Below are 22,679 nucleotides of genomic sequence, written 5' to 3'. Positions count from 1 at the left end.
CCACCGGCGGGCACTCCCCTTCCTCGAGCTCAACAAGGGCGTTCTCCCCGGGGAGGACGACGAGGGGGAGATCGAGGTGGTGTCTCTGCTCACGGCCCCCGCCAACGGGCTGTCATCGCCCCAAGAACCTGCGCGTCATCGACGAGACCGCCTCCACCCCACCGCTGCAGCACCAGCGGCACCTTTGTGAGTGGTGGGAGATGCGGAGTAGCCTGACATACCTGGATGCAGAGTTCCGGTGCGACTTCCCGGATGCGGAGTTCCGGCCGCCGTCGCCAAGGAGGACACGGTGCTACGCACCACCATCCAGGTCACGTAGCGCGTGGCGGTCTGTGTGTGGCGCCTGGCAACAAGCAGGAGCGAGCGGGAGGGAGGAGGGTGGCAAGCGGCCAGTGGTGAGCGGGAGGCGGAGGGTGGCGTCGGGGGCATCGAGGGAGGGCTTGGGGATTTTTATCTGGCTGCCAAGTGGGTCAAGCCAGACCAACGAGAGGACACACCAGGCGTCCGATGTTGTCCGATTTTGTCCGCCTCGACCCATCAATTGTCTAAATTTAGGTCACAGATGAGTCACTTTGGACGAAAAATCGGACGGCCTGGACACTTTAAGTCTCCGTGCTTGAGGGTGTTTTTCTGTCAAGATCTAAAACAGACAGTTTCGGACACTAGGAGTCTCCCCGCTGGACATACCCTTATCGGCAATCCTGTATGGGTGTGGCCATTACGAGAAAGAGTGCTGCTGGCTCTGGTTAGTAGGAAGAAGAGTTTGTGTTGGACAAGCAAGTCAGACAGTCAAGCACTGCACCTTATCACGACTTGACGATCGACGTACGGTTGGGACAGTGTGATACCGCCGCCGGCCGGCCGGCAAGTCAGCGACGTCGAACACCATCACGACGTGTACTTACGGTTGGGATAGCTGATCATGACCGTGTCAACGGAGGAGCCGGAGACGACTCTGCTCGTGTGGTCGCTGTCCGGTCCACCGGAATGCGGTTGGCGGTTAAGGCCGTCGACGTCCCGGCCGGCCTCTTCATTGCTTGCGCTAGCTTCACCACACAGTGGTAAACGTTGGAGTGAAGAGGCGAGAGGAGGGTTCTTATATGCAATTGAACATTTTCCGCGGTATCGCTATCGATGGATAACAGTAATGGAACACGGGTAGCAAGAACCGAGAAGCCGCTGTCAGATTTTATGGCCGCGGTTACGCGTCGCTCCGCCGTCTCCCTGATCGGGGTACACAATTCAGGTCATTTCTTTCTTTCTTTCATGGTCTTTTTCCTGCAGCCGCCAGCGGCCGGCGACAGCGACGCACGGCACATACGTGGGCGGCAGAAAGCTCAAACACACACACAAGCTGCGCTGTCGACGAGTTTAGACACGAAAAGCGCAGCCTGGCCGCCTGGCGGACATGCCGGCGCGCCGGACTGGCCGACGGCTCCTCTCGCACGTTTTGCAGCTTCCAGCGACCAGCGTATATCCATGACGGATTCACCGGTGACGAGCGGAATGGTCTTGGAATGGCTTTCGGTGACGCCTCGTGCTGTTGCACTTTCAACGAAGGGAGAGGTGCTGGGCGGGCTACATGTGCAGTCCAGCAGGTTTTACCTTTCGTTGGGGCCGAGTCTACTTTTTTTGAGCTTATGGGGCCGAGTCTACTGAGGCCAGGTCCCTCAAATGAAGTTGTTGGGCCTAGGTCCAGATATTCATGTCTTGAGTCTTCCACTTACAACCAGAGTTCGCGTATTAGGCAAGCCCAACAATATTCTCTCTCTCAAAAGAAAGGCAGGCCCGACAACACTTCGTTATTTAGATGGGTTTCGGTCGAAACCTCCACAAAAAGGTCGATCTTTGGGAAGGTTCGGAAACTCTCTCTAGACGTGAAATGTCTCTCTACTCGTCAAGTGTCGCAAGAGAAAGTAAGATGTGGACGAGGGAGGAGAGAAGGACACGGGGAGCTGCATGTTCCTTCAAACGTTGACCACATGGACGTTATTTTACGACGTTATCTCCCCTATTCTCGTTTGTTTTCTCCTTCTCCAATCACATAGCTCAGTTCCGGCTCCTCGTCTACAGAGGCTAGGTCCCTCAAATGAAGTTGTTAGGCCTAGGTCCACATATTCATGTCTCGAGTGTTCCACTTACAGCCGGAGTCCGCGCAATTTGGCAAGCCCAACAACACTTTGTTGTTTAGATGGGTTTCGGTCAAACTGTGTTTTGACGGTAATCATCTTCTCAATGTATTGCTTCAAACTACCACGAGAACTTTGTGAGCACACAACACCATGATCCGTAATGTTTGGTTGGGTAGCAAAGAAGGCAAGAGGAGGACTTGTTGGGTCTCATGAGACCAAATGGTACAACCCAAATATGTTGGTGGTTTGGTTTTCGAGACATTGAACTTTTTGATCTTGCTTTGCTTGCGCGCCAAGCCCGGCGGGTTTTGAAGGAACCTACAACTCTGAGTGCGAAGATGCTAAAGGCTATCCATTTCCCGAAGTCGGATCTGCTAAATACTGAACTTGGGCCACAACCATCACAAGTTTGGTGTGCCATTCTTGAGGGTCGTGATGCTTTGAGGCTAGGTCTGATCAAGAGGATCGGTGATAGGCGCTCAACTGATGCATGGTTGCCTCGTGATAAACGACTGCTACATGTGGCGCCACGGAAACAAGGTCGTCGAGAATGGTCAGTGAGTACAATGAAAGCACGACGGCCTCGTGGAACTCCAAGAAGCTCGAGGAGTTCTTTCTTCCGATGAATGTCGAGGTGATCAAAGGAATACCCTTCAGCACAAGGAATCGAGGGGATTTTTGGGCATGGCATTATGAGAAGATTGGTCTTTTATGTCGGCATATAGAACCCTAGTCACTACCAAGAGGACGGGCTCGACGGCCGAGCTGCTTTCGAGCATAGCCGACGAAGGGAAAATATGGACGAAATTATGGAAGTGTAAGGTTCCCTCGAAGGTGCGGATATTTCTCTGGAGGTTGGCACGTTGCTCGTTGCCGATAGGAGATGTACGTCACCATAGAAACATGGAGCCCTCAAGTGCTTGCTCGATCTGCGGCCAAGAGGACTCATGGCGGCATTTCCTCATCGATGCAGTATATCTCGGTGTGTGTGGGCACTCACTGATCCCACTGTTGTTGAGCATATTAGCCTCACCACTGATCCTTCTGCCCGACAGTGGTTGTTCTCGATGATGTAGTCTATGAAGCGCGACGAGTTCATAAGCATGGTCGTAACTATTTGGGCTATTTGGCATGTGCGGCAGAAGGTGATCCATGAAGACGTCTATCAAAGTCCAATTGCAACCTTACAGTTTGTGGAAAGCAACCTTCGAGACCTGGGAGAAGAGTGGCGGGAATCCTCCGCCTGGATCGCGGCCGGGGATGCACAAGGTGTCTGATGGTGTAGTTGCGAGAACGCAGAAGCGCGGAGCGGTCGAAGCTGATGGTGTCTTCCAAAGAGCCTCAGTGGTTGTTTATGATGGGATTGCACACCCAGGCTGTTTAGAAGCTCTGACCCTGCAGAGAGGCTCTCGCTCTGACGGAAGATCTTCATGTGGGCGAGGTGGTAGTGGCTACTGATTGTCTGGAGGTCGTACAAGGGCTGCAGGGAAAGAATCAAGGCCAATTTGGTCACATTCTCCGAGGGATATTTGCAACAGCCAGAGGGTGTGCCGCTGTGGCGGTGTTTCTTTCCACCATGAGAGGCGATCTTCCAACGAAGAAGCGCATAGGCTGGCTCGATTAGGCACGACACTAGATGTCGGTCGTCATGTATGGTAGTGGCGGACCTACAGGGTATGCCGCATATGTCACGGCATACCCTGCGGTCAGCCTAGCAAGCTTCTGGTAATCAGCTGGCTGATTTGATCAAGCAGATCTATGCATCCTTCAGCGACATGGGTTATCAGCTTTGGCGATCTGCATTGTTCAGCAACAAACAACCATCCGGTTACTTACTGCACTGGTTCAGGCTAGCATGCCTCGTAGTACTTGGTAATGGAGGATTAACTGTGATGACTAATTATGGATTAGCTGCTGTGCTTACTTTGGAGCGGACTCTGCACTGCGTGTAGTAGTATGTGCTAGCTTTTTTAGTCTGTGGTAATTAAGGATATGATTATTTTTTCTATATTTTGTTGTACCTTTCTATAACATTTTTAAAAATATTTTGTTGTTTATTTTAGTATTACAATATAACTGCATCTTATAGTGTTGCCAAAATGATTATCCCGCGGCCGTATACTTCGAAAACTTAGGATCGGATAATTTGGTTGGATATTAGAACGCATCGTCGATTGTGCATGTATCAAAGAATTGAAAATTTTAATTATAATGCAAAATCCACTTTTATTTAATTACATTTTATATTTTTTTTAATCCTCATTTCTGCTTTATATTCTATAACACCAAATCTTTATCAATAAGGACGCCAAAATTTTGACGTGGCATACCCTTTGTCAAAATCCTAGGTCCGCCAGGAATCAATCTTCCTGTAAACTTTTTTGAACAATGAATAAAGTGAACGGGAGTTTCTCAAAATAAAAATACTGAACGATATGACCATACACTCAGTTGACTTGTGTGTCATTTTTGCGCGCCCCACATCTCTCTTTCATCATTTTTTCCTCTTCATAATTGTTTATTTTCGTTAACAATATGATAAACGACTAATTGTTGTTTTTGTGAAACCATGTATATTTTATATACTACTACCTCTCTTTCAAAATAATTGTCAGAAACTTGTGTAGATACAGATGTATTGGAACGGAGCGAATAGATCTCAAGTAATCCACCGGTTTTTCAACAAACTCGATTTCCTAGCCAAGCAAAATTTCCCGTGAACTTATTGTTAACTGAAAAATTGGTAAAACTGGGATTTTTCTAAATCGGCCAAAACAGAAGTTTTTGACAAGTTGAAGGACCAAATCGGCACTTCATCCTGTGCTATACTGGACCACCCAAATAGATTAGTATATCAATTGAATAGTGGGGAATCGTCCTACTGCATGTGATGAGATCCGTTTCAAGTGCCAAACTGTGAGGTGGGTTTGCATGTTACCGTTGTCTAAAGTATTGCAGTTATCTGTTACGCTCGTGTTGTGTTTCAGAAACTTGTAAGCTGTGGCACAACAACTACTAACACTTAGCTGTGGAGACCAGCTGGAAGATCTCTGTAAAAACAGTGCTACTATTGCCTGTTTGATGCACTTGCCTTTCTCGCGCTAGCTGCACAAAGCCATTGTGAGCTGAAACTACGGTACTGTTCGGAGAGTCGGAGAGAACAACTTGAAGAACAGATGGCGGAGACGGTGGTGAGCATGGCGAGATCCATGCTGCGAGGCGCCATCAGCATGGCCACCTCCGCCGCCGCCGCCGAGCTGGCCTCCTCGTCGGCGTCCGCAAGGATATTTGGTATACATGCTAATTCGCATCTTCTTGCGGCAGCTTACCGCTGCCTCTGTTTTTGTTTAGATCGCTGCCTCTAATTTGTTGAAGTTACTCTAACATGTATAAACAAAATATATGTTTTAATTGTGCGAGGTTATTAATTAGTTGGAGTGACCACACTAAGGAAATGAGTGACTATATACAATCAGAAGAATCAACAATAAGGCTTCCGTTTCTTCAAAAAACACCTAATGAACATTACTCTAAAATTTCATAAATATATGTACTCCGAGATGGATTAATGTATTTGTTTACAGAGATGCATTTTAAATGGAAATTTGTGGAAAAGGCCCTCGCCATAATAAAAATATTTCCCATAATAATAACGTAGGAGCCCATATTGGAACTCGAAACCAACTGGTGAGTTATACTGTCCATCCAACAATAGTTCCAAACCAAACGTTCTTCTAATTTTCTTTTGGACTACTTGTTTGCCAGGTTTATCAAAGACGAGCTACAAACGATGCAAGCATTCCTTGAGGTTGCTGAAGCAATGAAGAAGAAAGATGTATTGTTGAAGGTGTGGGCCAAGCAAGTTAGGGACTTGTCTTACAATATTGAAGATTGCCTTGGTGAATTTATGGTGCACGTGGGAAACCAAAGCTTGATAAGGCGGCTGATGAAGCTCAAAGATCGCCACCGCATTGCCCTGCAGATCCGTGATCTGAAATCAAGAGTTGAAGAAGTAAGCATCAGAAACACACGTTACAGCTTGATCAAGACAGATGTGTCTAATATCATTGAAGATGAGGTAAATTCCTACACAGAAGATGTTCGCAATCACTCAGCTAGCAACATTGATGAAGCAGACCTTGTGGGGTTTTCAAAGCCTAAGGAAGAGTTGATTGAACTGATGGATCTCAACACTAGAGATGGTCATGCCAAAGTTGTATGTGTCGTTGGCATGGGTGGTTTGGGCAAGACTACTCTTGCAAGGAAGGTCTATGACAGTAAGGAAGATATTGTTAATATATTTTCTTGCTGTGCTTGGATCACAATTTCACAGTCATTTTGCAAGATAGAGATTCTCAAAGATATGATCATCCAACTTTTGGGGTGATGAAGCATTGAAGAGGCGTTTGAGAGAACTTGAAGGTAAAACTGTGAAAGTAGATGATCTTGCTAGCTACCTCAGGGAAAAGCTGAAGGACAGGAGGTACTTTGTTGTTCTTGATGACTTGTGGACAATAAATGCATGGAGGTTGATTAAAGATATTGTTTTTCCTGGTAGCAACAACAAGGGTAGTTGTATAATAGTAACAGCACGCAACACCGACTTAGCCAAGGACTGTACTTATGAACAGCTTATATACCACCTTAAGCCTCTACATATACATGATGCGATACTAAGAAAGACTAGAAAAACACAAGAAGACGTAGAAAATGGCGACAACATGAAGAGAATGGTTTCCAAAATAGTAAATAAATGTGGTTGTTTACCACTAGCTATACTAACTATACGTGGCATGCTTGCCACCAAAAAAGTAACAGAGTGGGAAAGCATTTACAAGCAGATCCCCTCAGAGCTTGAGAGCAACCCAGGCCTTGAAGCAATGAGGCGGATGGTTACTCTAAGTTACAACCACTTGCCATCTCATCTTAAGTCCTGCTTCCTGTACTTAAGTATCTTTCCTGAGGATTCTGTGATCAGAAGGAGTCGTCTAGTAGAAAGATGGATATCAGAGGGGTTTGTAAGAGGCATGTCTGGGATGAATGTTGAGGAAGTTGGGAAAAGTTATTTTACTGAGCTAATAAACCGAAATATGATTCAACCATCAAGGGTTAACATAGAAGGCATCGTGAAGAGTTGTCGAGTCCATGATATCATGCGTGATGTCATGGTCTCAATTGCTAGAGAAGAAAATTTTGTGTGCTCGGCAGGGGATAAGGTAACTAGTGTGGTGGAGTATAATTTTCGCCAATATAGCATCCCATGGTAGCAAGTGTCAAAAGATAGCTATGGATTGGAGCCATGTTCGGTCATTAACCGTGTTTGGCAAGAGACCCTTGGATACATCTAGTTCTGTTTGTTCACCTAACATGAGGATGCTTCGGTCCTTGGATCTAGAGGATGCACAGTTTGGAATCACACAATCCGATATGAACAACATAGGGTCGTTGTGCCACCTGAAATATGTTAATGTTAAGTATAGTGTAAGAAGGTATTCAAATATTTATAAAGTTCCAAGATCTATTGGAAAATTACAAGGCTTACAGACTTTGGACCTAGGATATACTCATATCACAACACTACCAGCTGAGATAACTAAACTCCAAAATCTTCGTAACCTCCGTTGTAGAAAGAAAAATGGGTATGCTCATTTCAAGTCGAGTGAGCGCAAGAAATGCTTGGTGAACATATTATGTCTGCCCATGGTGTTCAAACCTTTCAGTAATCATGTTAATCGCGCTGATGTACTTTCTGAGCTACACATGGCCTTCTCTTGCTGTTGGACAAAGAACGAGGGTGTGCGGCTCCCTAGAGGGATCGGAAACTTAAAGGATTTGCAGGTACTGGAGGTTGTAGACTGTGATAATACCTTGTTAGGTTTGGGTGGAATCGATGCCCTTTGTCTCGGGCTCGGGTTCGTGTTTATATAGGCCGACAACGGCAAGATAGGTACATGGTTGTTGATCACATGTGAGAGAAGATAGGAAACGATCTGATCTTTATAAACAGATCAGATCGGTTACAAGGATGCTTATCAAACTAAACTAACATATCTCCACACGTGACAGGGATGTTACAACAGAAATATATATGTAGCGCTAACACCCCTCCTCAATCACAACCCTTTCTAAGGTTGAGATTGTGCTTGAACTCTTCAAGTTGCCGTGCTGGTAAGGCCTTTGTAAAACCATCTGCCACCTGATCCCCTGAGGGAATAAATCTGATCTCAAGTAATTTGTTTGCTACTCTTTCTCTTACAAAATGAAAGTCAATTTCGATGTGCTTCGTCCTTGCATGAAAAACAGGGTTAGCAGAAAGATAGGTTGCTCCCATATTATCACACCATAAACAGGATACTCGTTTCCTTTGAACACCAAGTTCTCCAAGTAGAGACTCAATCCAAATTATTTCAGCTGTGGCATTTGCCAAAGCTTTGTACTATGCTTCTGTGCTTGATCTAGAAACTGTGGCATGTTTTCTGGCACTCCAAGAGATTAAGTTAGGACCAAAATAAACAGCAAAACCACCTGTAGATCTTCTGTCATCTACACAACCTGCCCAGTCAGCATCTGAGAAAGCACTCACTAATGTGGAAGAAGACTTTCTAAATGTCAAACCAAGACTTGTAGTCCCTTTGATGTATCTCAATATTCTTTTCACAGCTGTCCAATGAACAGTGGTTGGTGCATGTAAATATTGGCATACCTTGTTGACTGAAAAAGCAATGTCTGGCCGGGTAAGAGTTAAGTACTGAAGTCCTCCAACTATGCTTCTGTACCTTGTGCTATCTTCCGGTCCAAGTGCATCACCTCCAAAGGCTGACAATTTTTCTGATGATGAAAGAGGCGTGGGTGCTATCTTAGCATCCTTCATTCCCACTCTAGCCAATAAATCAGATGCATATTTTTCTTGGGTTAGTACAACACCATCACTTAATTTTCTGACTTCAATGCCAAGAAAATAATGCAAGTCACCTAAATCCTTGAGTGCAAAAGCTGAACTCAAATCCTTGAGAAGTGAAGTAATTGCTTTGTTTGAGGAGCTTGTGACAATAATGTCATCAACATATACTAGCACAAAGATGGTGATACCTGACTTACTGTAAATGAACAGTGACGTGTCAGCCTTAGATGCTAGGAAACCAAGCTCTTGTAACTTTGAACTTAGCTTGGCAAACCATGCTCTCGGAGCTTGCTTGAGACCATACACAGATTTATCAAGTTTGCACACATGAAATGGTGCACGGGGATCTTCATAGCCTGGTGGCTGCTTCATATACACTTCCTCTTCCAGAACACCGTGAAGAAACGCGTTCTTTACATCCAATTGCCTGAGACTCCATCCTCTAGAAACTGAAATAGCTAGAACAAGTCTAATAATAGCAGCTTTAACAACAGGACTAAAAGTATCCTCATAATCTAGGCCATATCGTTGTTTAAAACCTTTAACTACTAATCTGGCCTTGTATCTATCTATTGTTCCATCAGCATTTCTTTTTACCCTATATACCCATTTACAATCTATAAGATTGATGCCTTTCTTATGTGGTACTAGATGCCAAGTTTTGTTTTCTACAAGTGCATGATATTCATCATTCATAGCATTTTTCCAATTCTTATCAGCTAGTGCAATTTGTAACGTAGCAGGTTCTTCAGAAATGCAAGAGAGACCGTAGCGAACTGTACCGTCCGTATACCTCTTTGGCTTGCGTTTTCCGGCTTGTTGCTCGGTGCGATACACAGGCTCGGCTGCAGGAGCATCATTCGCAGAAGATCCTGGCCCTGGCTCCCCTGCTGCTGCTGCGCCTGTGCAGAGGATCGTGGTGAAGAAGCGCGCCCCTCCTGGTGACATGATGAGCGGGCGGGAGAGTCACCGATTGGCCCGCTTCGCGCAGAAACAGTGCCGGTTGGTCGACCAGATGCTGGCGTGGGCCGCGTGGGCCCAGGCGGTGGAGCTGGGGCGTGACGCGTGTAGACACGGACAGGAGGCGCCGGTTGGGACACCGCAGGAGGCGTCGACGTAGACGACGCGGGTTCGCCCGCGTGAGATCGAGGCAGATCGCCTGTCTGACGCGCAGATCCCGATGCAGGAGCCGATCCCGAGGCAGAATCTTCGGAGATTGCGGATGAATCATCATCGGGATCTGTCCCAGGGCTGTCGTTTTGCCCCAGATCACTATTTTCACCGTTTGAGCTCGAATCTGAGCCATTTTGCTCCAATTTGCTCCTGCATCTTGCTGGTGCACCTGCGGAGACACTATAGGAACAAAAGGTGAAACATCAGGTGTTAGATCAGTACATTGTTGCTCCCCAGGAAGTTGTTCCGATAAATTCTGAAGAGATTCTGGAAGTAGAAGAATGGCTTGGCGAAGGAGAGCTCCGGCGTTGGGATGATGTTTGGAAAATGGGAAAACTGTTTCATCAAACACAACGTCTCGGGAAATATACACTCGGCCAGAGGCGACTTCTAAGCACTTCACACCTTTGTGCATATTACTATAACCAAGGAAGACGCATTGCTTAGATCGGAAGGCTAATTTGCGTTGGTTATAGGGTCTAAGGTTTGGCCGACGAGGCACACCCAAAGACACGAAGAGATGCATAGTCGGGTTTTTGGTGGAGTAAACGTTCCATAGGTGTTTCATAGTTGATGACTTTGGAGGGGAGCATATTAATGAGATGAGTGGCGGTAGAAAAAGCTTCATCCCAAAATTTTAATGGCATGGATGCATTGGCAAGAAGAGCAAGCCCAACTTCTACAATGTGGCGATGTTTCCGTTCCGCGGAGCCATTTTGTTGGTGGGCATGAGGGCATGAGAGATGATGAGAAATGCCGATGCTTTGAAAGAAGGGAGTTAGTTTTTCATATTCACCGCCCCCATCAGTTTGTATGGCAATGATCTTTTTACCAAATTGACGTTCAACAAGATTCTGGAAGTTCTTGAAAACTTGAAATACTTCAGATTTTTTCTTGAGAAGAAATATCCATGAAAATTTACTAAAGTCATCTATAAAGCTTACATAGTATGAAAACCGACCTACAGAAGATGGTGCAGGTCCCCAAACATCTGAGAATACAAGTTCTAGAGGGGAGGTTGACACACTAGTGGACCTTGTGTAAGGTAGTTGATGACTTTTTGCTCTTTGACATGAATCACAAACCGACTCAATGCTAGAATTGCTAGAAAAAGGAAGATCATATTTCCTAAGAATCTTTTGAACGACTTTGAACGAAGGATGTCCTAAACGATCATGCCACCTGGTAGCTGAAGGCTTGGTGGCGCTAAGAGCTTGTTTATTCGTGCTTGATGATGATGATACCAACGGGTAGAGACCTCGGATGCATCGGCCTTTAAACAGAATTTTCTTCGTGATCTGATCCTTGACATAGAAGAACCACGGGTGAAATTCAACAAAGACACCGTTATCCAAAGTAAAGCGATGGACAGAAACAAGATTTTTTGAGGCACATGGAACATGAAGAACATTGTATAGATGGAATTTTTTTGATGGGGAATCAACAAATGCATGACCAACATGGCTGATGTTCATACCTGTTCCATTGGCCGCTTGAATCTTGTCGTGGCCGTTGTACTTCTCCTTCATGGTGAGGTTGTCAAGCTCCCTGGTGATGTGATCGGTGGCGCCGGTGTCGGAGTACCAGTTCGTGTCGACCCCGTAGGCGGCGTTGACACCTTTCTCCTGATCTTCTTCTTCATCATCAGAGTAGCGGTGCCAACACTTCCAGGCAGGATGGCCTGCCTTGCCGCAGATTTGGCAGACGATGAGTTCGCGGTCGTTGCCGCTGCTGCTGCCTTGATGACGTCCGCCGCCGCCACCGCGACGTACGCCATTGCCGCCTCCTTGCTGGCGGCCTCGACCGCGTCCATAGCCACGGCCTCCTCCACCACGTCCACGGGGCGCTCCTTGGCCACCCCGGCGTGGTCCACCGCGTCCTCGCGCGGCAGCGTTGGCAGAGCCCCCGTGAGCGGGGACACCGAGCATCTCCATGTGATTGTCGTAGGAAGTCACCTGGGAGTACAGCTCCCCCACGGTTAGTTTGATGTCGGGGTTGGCTCCAATGGCTGCGAAGAGCGGATTATAGGGATCATCGAGACCGGCGAGCAGATACTCAACCAGCTCGTCCTCCTCTATCCTCCGCCCGCGGCTGCCGGCTCATCGGCAATCGCCTTCATCTGGGCGAAGTATTGGGAGGTGGTTTTTCCTTCCTTCTTGGTGTTGGCGAGCTTGACCCGGAGGTTGGCGATGCGGGTCCTCGACTGGGTGGCAAACATGGACCTTATTGCAGTCCATACGGCAGACGATGTCTTCATGCTGATCACGGACTGGACAGAGAATTTACCAGGTAGGAGAGGACGTTCTGGTCCGTCTGCATCCACGCTTCGTAGGCGGGGTTGGCCACCTCGCTCTTCTCGCCATCCTTGTCGACGGAGAGGGTGGCCGGCGGTGCTTTGATGGTTCCATCTAGGTACCCCATCAGGCGAGCACCACGGATCGCCGGGAGAGCTTGTGTCTCCCATAGGAGGAAGTTGTCCCTCGTGAGCTTCTCGGCCGTTCCCTGGCTTGGCAGAGGATTGTCCATGGCGATGGATGAGGATGGAAGGCTCATAGATTGGTTTTGTGGAAGAGAGGCTCTGATACCATGTGATAATACCTTGTTAGGTTTGGGTGGAATCGATGCCCTTTGTCTCGGGCTCGGGTTCGTGTTTATATAGGCCGACAACGGCAAGATAGGTACATGGTTGTTGATCACGTGTGAGAGAAGATAGGAAACGATCTGATCTTTATAAACAGATCAGATCGGTTACAAGGATGCTTATCAAACTAAACTAACATATCTCCACACGTGACAAGGATGTTACAACAGAAATATATATGTAGCGCTAATATAGACATCAAAAGATGTAGCAGCAAAGTGGTTAAGGAATTGGGGGAGCTTGTGCTGCTCAGAAAGCTAAGCCTGAAAACTGAAAGGGTCACGGAGAAGAAATGCATTATACTTGGTGAAGCTATTGAGAAGCTCGCTTCCCTCTGCTCTCTTGATGTGGCTGCAAATGGAAGCTCAGGCATAGGAACACTCGAGTGGTTGCATTCTATATCATCCGCTCCTCCTCTCCTGAGGACCCTGTTCTTCAGTGCACGTCTTGGAGGACATATGCCTAACTGGATTGGAAGTCTGGTATGTTTGGTGAAGATTCACTTATGGGAGAGTCAGCTGACGGCAGGAGGTAACGACATCGAGGTACTTGGGGAACTGCCCAACCTCATGCACCTTTCTCTTTCTTCGCAAGCTTATACTGGTGATAAACTAGTCTTCAAAGCTGGAGCCTTCCCAACCCTCAAGAAACTTGATATTTTTAATTTGGATAATCTGAAGAAGCTGATATTTGAGATGGGCACGTCTCCCCACATGGAAATGATAGATTTAAGTTATTGCTGCTTGGAATCAGCAGGGATTGTTGGTATCAAGCACCTTCAAAAGCTCAAAGAGATTTCACTTGGTGTTCAAGTTATCGCAACAATGCTTGATCTGCTGCAACTGCAAGGTGAAGTGAACACACACCCCAACAATGCCGTGCTACAACTGCAAGATGGTTTGATAGATCTTCTTGGCCAAGGATCCGATGTACAAGTGCAGCCAACAGTGGAAACATCGCTTCCCGAGCCTGCGGCAGGAGAGATCTCATCACTGGTGGTCATGCCGACGACGAGTGACATGTTAGCTAATTTCTCTATTTTGTTCAGTACTATTAACTGAGCTTATAGTTGCTACTGCTGTACACTTACAGTTCATCTCTTTGTTTATCTCTAACAGCCATGATGATCTGCTACACACTTACAATTCATGCTGACCAAAGTGGTGATGTCCGTTCTCCTCGCTACATTCTTGACCTCGATTGCCGCCACTTGTTCTGGTTCATGTTGGTACGTACAGCTCCATCAAATATCTCATCTCTCCCTCTCTGCTGGAGTTTTGTTTGCTCTGCATACTTCTCAAGTGTTTTCAGAAAGTCTGTAGAAAACCGTTTGTGTGTTTCATATCCATGCCCTAGATCCAATTTTGAATTCATTTATTTACCCACAAATAGTAGCAAGAGACTAATTTCTGCACTTTCCTGCATTCTTCTTTTTGCTGACTGAATTAGTCTTAATTAATGCAGTCTCCAAAATAGAAGTAATTGGGGTTTCCTAGGCTCTCAGCATTAGGAATCAGGGTTCTCTTAAAACCTCTTGATTCCTGTAATTAAACCTGGGACGAGCTGAGGGCTGGAGCATGGCATGATCAAATCATGATGAAACTTGACTTATCTGATTGGTTTAAAAACCTTACCATTTTGCTGAAGGTTACTAATACATACTAGAGACTAGAGAGTCAAGAGGAAGGTAACTCCTAATCCTTCCTCATGTTAGTTTATATATACATGAGGGGAGAAATAGTATTTTAGAACGGAACATTTTTTTCAAGTGTCAGGAATCTTGTTATCTACAAGCCAGAGATGCTCCAAGAGATGAGATTTGAGCAGGGCTCTTCTCAAGCTGAAGCGAAAAAACATCCCAACCAACAATCCCGTGCTGTCAATGGGATGATCTGTCAAGGATGCTGACTGAATGATCTCAAGTGAAGTTGGAAGTGCCAGCCAGGGCCACTTTCTGAGGTAGGACTGTAGGAGGCAGTTTGGACGCTAAAAATCCATGCACATCTGAAGTTTGAACCGTGAAGTGATCATACAGAACACTGGTCAGTTCATCAACAGCTACTTTTCGTCGTTTTCATGTTAGATGTTACACTTATAATGACTTGTATTTTCTCAGCTTCTAAACACATACATATGTATTCAGCTACGGAGGAGACTTGGAAAATGTATACAAGATACTGCTACTAATTAAGATGCACATATTGATGTGGTGCTGCAATTGTCATCACCTTCAGCTTTCCAAGTTCGCTGCTGGAAGCCTCTGATCTGGTGCAAGGTGTATCTGAGATGAATGCCGCTATTTCTCCGACCAAATGGTTGATGAGTGTACTGATCTTGGGGGCTTCAGTTGAACCGAGGTGATCAATGGACCAGGCTGCAACGGCACTTTGAGATCTCAGAAGGAGCTTACAAGTGGCAATTAGTTGACCTAGATGACAATCTTTTTTTGACTTCTTTCGGGAACACAAAGGAATGGCTCAACCTGATGCATAGGCGTGCACTTAACTGCGGTTACAGACTTACCTTGTGTACTAGCACTCCCTCTGTCATTTTTCTAGAGATGGTTATATTACTCTCCATTTTTTGCTTCAACAATATTTGTACATGTTTTTGTTTCGCAAAATAAAATATTTGCACTTGATTGTAAATGAATGAGGACTCATGTTGCTATCCAAGTTCCGCAAATTTAAGTTAGTGAAATACTAAATTTGTGGTTTTTCATCTGCTTCACTTTTCATAAGTTCTACTTTGGGAGGAGCAGTAAAGTAGTACTTTGTACCTTTTTTGCCAAAAAAAACTGTACTAATTTCAGTCTGTAACCTATGATCATGTTTATTTTAACTTCTACCAGCAGACAATTCCGTAAACTGGGAGCCGGCATACCAAGTTGAGCGATCGCCGGACTCACTAAGATTTAGTCTGGGGCGTGATACAATGCAGATGGCATCCTTGTGGCTTTCTGAGGCAATTGATGCCAGATCTGTGTACCCCTACTATTAGAAAAGAAGAGTATCAAGATTGGAACACAGCATGCTGCACCCTCTAATTTTTTTTTTTGACATGTGCACCCTCTAATTCTACTCTTACTTGATGCTACCTCTGCTGCTACAGCCAAAGTTTATAAAGCAGAGCAAAATCCCAGTCAGTCCGTGGGACTATGAACTTATTAACGCAGTGTTCCTTACCCAGAGTGGCCTGCCTCCCGCTTCGCCGCGCGTTCCCCTCCCGACCTTCAGTGCTCCGCCCGCGTGTCTCCGGCGCGGCCGGGAACGAAGGCGACGTCTCCACCGATGCGCCAGCGATGCTCGCTTCCTCACACTCTCTCTCTCCCCCATCTGCTCACCGCTGACCACACCTCCGGCGCTACGCTGAGATCTTGTGCGGAGTGGTGGATTCCGGCTGGAGAGCACGAGCGCGTCCCTCCCTATCTTCGAGAATGGTCGGCGGTAGAGGAGGACGATTCAGGCGAGGATAGGAGATGAAAGTTCATCTTTCGTCCCTAAACTTTTCATGAAGTTCAAATACAGATGCTCACATACACGCGCATACACTCACCTCACCTCTATGAATACACACTCACTCCTATGAACTTATACACGCACATTCTACCCCTATGAGCACCTTCGGAAGACTAAGCCGGTGGATTGGATCTTGAAATTGATGAAGTCACAACAGGAATCTCGCCGTCAACGGGAACGTCGTCTCCCACTGAATAAATATTTCGTCTTTATGAGACACACAGATGTCAAATCTGGGATTTAAATTCTGGTGGACCGAGAGTACAACCACCCTCCTAACCACCCAACCTTCTCACGAAGTTCACTTTTGATTTAAAATGTTTCATTGGTCTAAAATAAGGCAAACGCTAGCGAACAACCGTCTATAAAAAGCCTAGCCATCAGCCGCCTTCCGAACCATCCGAACCATCGGATCAACTTAAGTGAGAGAATTTAAGTGTCTGATCATAACATTTGGGCGACTTTTTTTAATAATACGATTTTTTTATTATTTTCCAGGAATACTATGTGTTTTGGATCTATTTTAATTTTGTGACTCTGTCGGTCTACCGTGGGCCGATCGGCTCGTAGTATACCGATATGGTGACCTGGTTAGTCAGCTATCGACCAACTGGACAGCTATCGACCAACTGGTCACCCTTAGCTATCATGAGTGTGTCGTGCTCTGACCAGGAGTTTAGGCCGATGAAGGCGAATGCTGCAAGTTTGCCCCCAGATGTGATTGTGGAGCGGTGTTGGTGTGGTCGTCTTGCTAAGGTTAAGCAGGTGGAGGATTTCTCTGATTGGTTCGGCATGAAAAATTTCATGTGTGCATCATAATCCACCCCTAAGTTAATCTTCGTCGTCCACCAGACCCTCGGTATGTTTTGATAGAATTTTGTTTACGCATATTTGCATGTCTTTATTTTCTGATTTAATGTTACTGTTTGTGTTGCAGTCTCCCCCGCCTCTGTGCAAATGGTTTCACTGGATAGACAAGGAGCAGCTGGATTGGGCACGCAAGGAGGTTGAGGAGAAACACCGACGTGCATGGGCAAGGTTCTTTGAGGACGAGCGTTTGGGAAAAGGAGAGCATGGCGGAGAGCGGTGGCACTTGTGCAGCGAAGAGTGTCGATCCCTACTTTTATAAGGAAAAATCCGAGAGCGTGGAGGAAAAAATATGGCGTGGCGGGAGAGCGGTGACGGGAACATATGGCGGAAGAGCTGTGGCGGCAAAAAAATGGCGGGAGAGCGGTGACGGGAACATATGGCGGGAGAGCTGTGGCGGCAAAAAAATGGCGGGAGAGCGGTGACGGGAGATACGGGCGGGAAAATGTTTACCATGAGATGGCGGGAGGGAGATATCACCCCAAAAATATTTGCGAAAGAGGAACCCTACTAACCCTAAATGCATCAGGCTGGTCGGCCTCTAGCTAACCGATCGGCCGGGCTACTGACCAATTGACCGGCTACTGACCAATTGGCCAGCTACTGACCAATTAGTTCCCATCGATCAACCGCTGACCGACCGAGTCACAAAATTGATTTTTTAAAAAAAACGCATGTTATTCCTGAAAATAAATAATAAATTCGTATTATTAAAAAAAATCGCCTAATATTTGTGCGTGTAACAACTTTTTGTGCTTATGTAACATTTGTTCCCAATATTTTTCATTTAGTTCAATGGTACAAAAATTTCCCGAATGTATCATTTTTTCTGGGTATGTACCATTTTTTAAAATGCGACATTGTCATACAACATTCGTTTGCAATACATCCACCATTTTGGTCTGATGTATCTAACATTACACAGGAACATATGTAATATTAATGCAAATTTCTGTGTACCAAATCCATGGATACACCACCATGGCTGATTTGAGATCGCCGGCAACGAATCCGCCAACGGTGGAGGGGCAGACGTGGCAGCCAGAGAGAGGAGGATCATCAACGGCGCTCGTTCGTGGATAAGCTGCGGTGGCGAGCGGTCAAGCTAGCGATGCAAAGCTGCAGAACTTGCTATGCATGCTAGCATGTGCGTGAGGCCAAGCTAGCTAGGGAAGCTAAGAGTGTGTTTGGTAACCTGGTCCAACCGAGAATCTCTCTCTCCTTATACATGTTGATCTTACTAAGTTGAGTTGAGATTTTAGCATGTGTTTGGTAGCATGTGTGTGTTGATACCTGCAGAGTTAAGATGTTGTTTAGTGGGTTAGTATGTGCTAAGAGATGTTGAAGCCCATGTGCAGCAATATGGAATTACAAGGAGGTCTAAATTTTACAAAAAAAAAAAATCCTTTGAATAGAAAACAAAAGATCAACCGTGTCCTCAAACCCGTGGTCTAGCTTGCATCCAGTGGCCATGGCGGAGCTTGCATCTACCGGCTATGGCAGCGTTGCTTCTGTCGGTTGTGGCGACGCGAGGCCCACGGTGGAGCTTGTTGTTGGAGCCAGTGGCGGAGCTTTGCTGCTCGCGGTCATGGCAAAGCTTGCATCCAGCGGCCATGGCGGAGCTTGCATCTGGCGGCTGGGGTGGAATTCGCTTCTACCGGCCGTGGAGGCGTGAGGTCTGCGGTAGAGCTTGCTTCTGGAGCCCATGGTGGCGCCAGGCCATGGCGGAGCTTGCTGCTCGCGGTCATGACGGTAGTGGCGACAAAGTTCGCTGCTATTGGTAGTGGCGGCGCGAGGTCGTGGTGGCCGACCATGGCAGCGCGAGGTCGTGGTGGGCGGCATGGATGGAGGCTGTGGAGACGAGGAGGCGGCTCCGGGAGATCAGCCGAAGATAGAAATTCCCATCGCGTGGGCTTGGAGACGAGGAGGTGGGAGGGCTCTGCGGGGAAATGATTTGTCTTTTTCATGCGGGGTCGTAACCCTAACGGGCTGCGCAGCCCAGACGGAGGATTTTCGGGATGGACTCAGCTAGGCTGAGTTGACTGTCGGCCAGGGTTCAAGGCCATTTTTGGTACGAGGTGGACACCGTCCACATGGGAAAGCCGAGCTACCAAACACTTGTTGGGCTACCAGTGGCGGAGCTTGGTGGAAGTTGCTGGGGGGCAAAATGAAATTCATGAGTTCATGGGGGGCAAAATACACAAAAATCCATAATTTAGGCTCTCCAAAAAAAAAAAATCTTCAGTGCATGTGCAAATCATGGGGGGCGGTGCCCCCCCTGACATGCACTAAGCTCCGCCACTGTGGGCTACCAAATCTCGGTTGGGACGGGAATTTCTGTGTTAACCCGGCTACTAAAGACAGCCTAATCAGCTGGATGGTAGTTGGCCGCAGGTCAACCATGTGCATGCACGCGTGAGGTATCGTGGACTGATGTCGACACACGTGATTACACGGAATAAGCTGCCCTTGCGTGGTAGGCGGCAGCATGATGTGCGGAAACTCGCTGAAAGCATACTAAAGAATCGAGCGCCACTGGGACGATGGAAATTGAGCAGTTCTCTTGTATTAGTATGATTGAATTTCTATAAAATTTTCAGATTCTTTGGGTAATTCAAAGTTTCTTCCATATTTTGATTTTTTTGGCGTGCCAAACATCTGAAAGTGTCCCTAATTTAAACATAGTTTAATATGGTCAGTATTTAAATACACATTGAATACATGTATTTTTTTCAAACCGTTATCCTCTTTAAGTGAAGAAAATGGCATAGAGAGAGGTATGAGTTGTAATGGCATATGTCCAACTTGTGATTTTGTAATGGCATTTCTCCAACTCATAAAAATTGTAGTGACATAGATCCAGTTAACTTCAAAAACTAAGACATCTAACGCACAACACGATAGATGTGTTCCAGGAGACACCAACGGAGTTTCGACACTATAGATTTCCCTGATAATATCCTATGCAACTTGGGCCATTCTCTTAGGCCACTATAGTGTAAGCTTTCGTAATCTTTTTTTCTGCAAAATTTCCAACTAGTTAATAAAATAACAATAAAGAATAATAATATTTGTAGGATCCCAGATCGTATCCTTTGAAGACAAGACTTATTCCATGGTTTCTACATGGCAGAGATAATAGCAATAGACCCACTCATAATAGATCTTCTACTCCTACCACAATTAATATTTGAACCAAACCCATATAACTCTCTAAACTACCTGGAATGGAGTTAAGCCTAGAGAAACACTATTAACATTCCAAATATAATTTAACAGTGACGCAAAAAGAACAAATGTTCATGGGTTCTCATAATCATCGCAAAAGTCACATAGTTCTACTTTTCCCATTCCTTTTTTCAGCAAATTCTCTTTGGTCAAATTTCTCAAGAAACTTTGATCCTCAAAGGCAATGATGATCAACATAGCTTTATAAGGAAAATTGACACAATTGGCTATTAGAAAACAGTACATAGATATAATAGATAACACCCGAGACTTGGTCAGAAGCCAAGTTACCCTATACGTCTCGTTGGTCATATTAACTTAACTACATACTTCTAAAAGTTGTAACCATATTTACTTAGTTTGTTCTCTCACAAACCTTCTAAACTTGAGAAAATCAAACCTTCTACTAAAGACTATGTTAACTATGACAATATGATTATACATGTGAGGGAAACTTTGGCATAGCGATCTATGACCAATCTAGCTATCCTCCTAGAAATGAGTCTTTCTACCATCACCAATAACTTTGTTGCGTAGAAAACATCTTTAAAAGAAACCAGGCCATACCAGAAATGGGAGTGGGCAGGATTTGGTTTACATTGAGTAAAAGTACATCTCCTCAAGTATTTTGCTCTAACCAAAATCCAGTCAAAACCCCTCTTCATGTTCTAACCTCCAAATTCATTTACAAAGGAGGCTAACATTCTTGAGATGCAATTTTTCACCCCAATCCTCCTTGATCCTCTGATCGGCAAACATCGACGCGTTTGACCAGTATTTTTTAACATTTTTCTTTTCTTACCAAATCGTACGAGCCCAAAATAAATCACATCTTTTAAGAACCCCTTTTGGCATAACAAATAAAGATATCATATAACTACGAACATTACTTGGAGACTGAATCGATCTATGTCATATCAAAGTACGATTACCTTTCCAGCAAGAGTTTTTATTTTCTATTTTATCCTCGGTATCCTTCTAATCATTGTTTCGTAAACGTCTTCAGTCCATGGGGATCCCCAATTATCTAAAAGGGAAGTCTCCTTTTTTACAAGTAAAAATATGTGTGTACATGTCCTTCTTATCGACAAGTGCACCAAAAAAAGACCCTTGCTTTTATGAAAGTTAATTTGTAAACCCGTAAGTTGCCTCAAATAAATAAGACAAACTATAGGACTTTATAAATTAGCTTGAAACATAAAGATAGTATCGTCGGCATACTGGATAATGGCTATTCCATCATCCATCAAATCAACTACTAAGCATGTAATCAAACCACTATTAGAATAGCTAAAACTTCAGCAGATATATATTAAACAAAAGGGGGGAGAAAGGGTCTCCTTTTCTTATGAATTTTCTAGAAAATAAGGACCCAAGATATCATTAACCATTATACAAACTTTACCATTATTAACTACTACCTTCGTCCATTCAACAAATTATTCTAGAAACCCTTTCATATCGGAAAACATGAACTACCAATTCATTTTTTTCATAACGCAATTTGAAATCAACATTAAATAATACCCCACACTCTTTCTTCTTATGCATATAATGAAGATTTCATGTAAAATTGTTACATTGTCAAGAATAAATCTTCCTTTTATAAATGCAGATTGAATACTAGAAATTACTTTGCCATCCATACATATAGCTCTATTATTATCATTTATTAAAAACTTTAAAATGACATTTGATAAACAAATTGGCAAATACATCAAGTCCTTAACCTTTACCTATCAAAAGAAGTGTCCCATAGTTAGAACTTTGAATATCTAGATCACCATTATAGAAATTATAAAAAATAGCCATGAGGTCATTTCTAATTAGATCCCATAAATTCTGAAAAAATCTATGGAAAAATCATCAGGGTCGGCCACCCTGTTATAAATTAGATCAGCAGGTATAGGAATAACTAAGAGAGTTGGCATTAAAATATCAGGACCAAAAGGTTTTTTGTAAAACTCATAGCGTGACTAAGAATGTTCTGATCACCTTGTTCATATCACCTTCAATGAAGGTCCCCCTCATGACATAGTCTAAAAAAACTGTTCCTACGAGCCACTAGCTTTGATCATGAAGTATCTAGTATTTATATCTCCTTCTAAAAGATCTCTTTCCTATAACTTCCTATTTTTTACGTGCATACAAATCAATAGCAATTCATCATGTAGCATAGTTATAGTCATACAATCGATAGCATAGTCATACAAACCAAT

General features: G+C 45.0%; 1 pseudogene; it reads left to right on the top strand.

Moving 5' to 3' along the window:
* Positions 1-5,308: 5,308 nt before the first annotated feature.
* Positions 5,309-14,323, top strand: LOC124695033 (annotated as a pseudogene).
* Positions 14,324-22,679: the final 8,356 nt, after the last annotated feature.

Source organism: Lolium rigidum, chromosome 3, assembly GCF_022539505.1.
Source record: "Lolium rigidum isolate FL_2022 chromosome 3, APGP_CSIRO_Lrig_0.1, whole genome shotgun sequence".
Classification (NCBI taxonomy): Eukaryota; Viridiplantae; Streptophyta; class Magnoliopsida; order Poales; family Poaceae; genus Lolium; species Lolium rigidum.
This window is presented reverse-complemented; position numbering and strand designations above follow the sequence as displayed.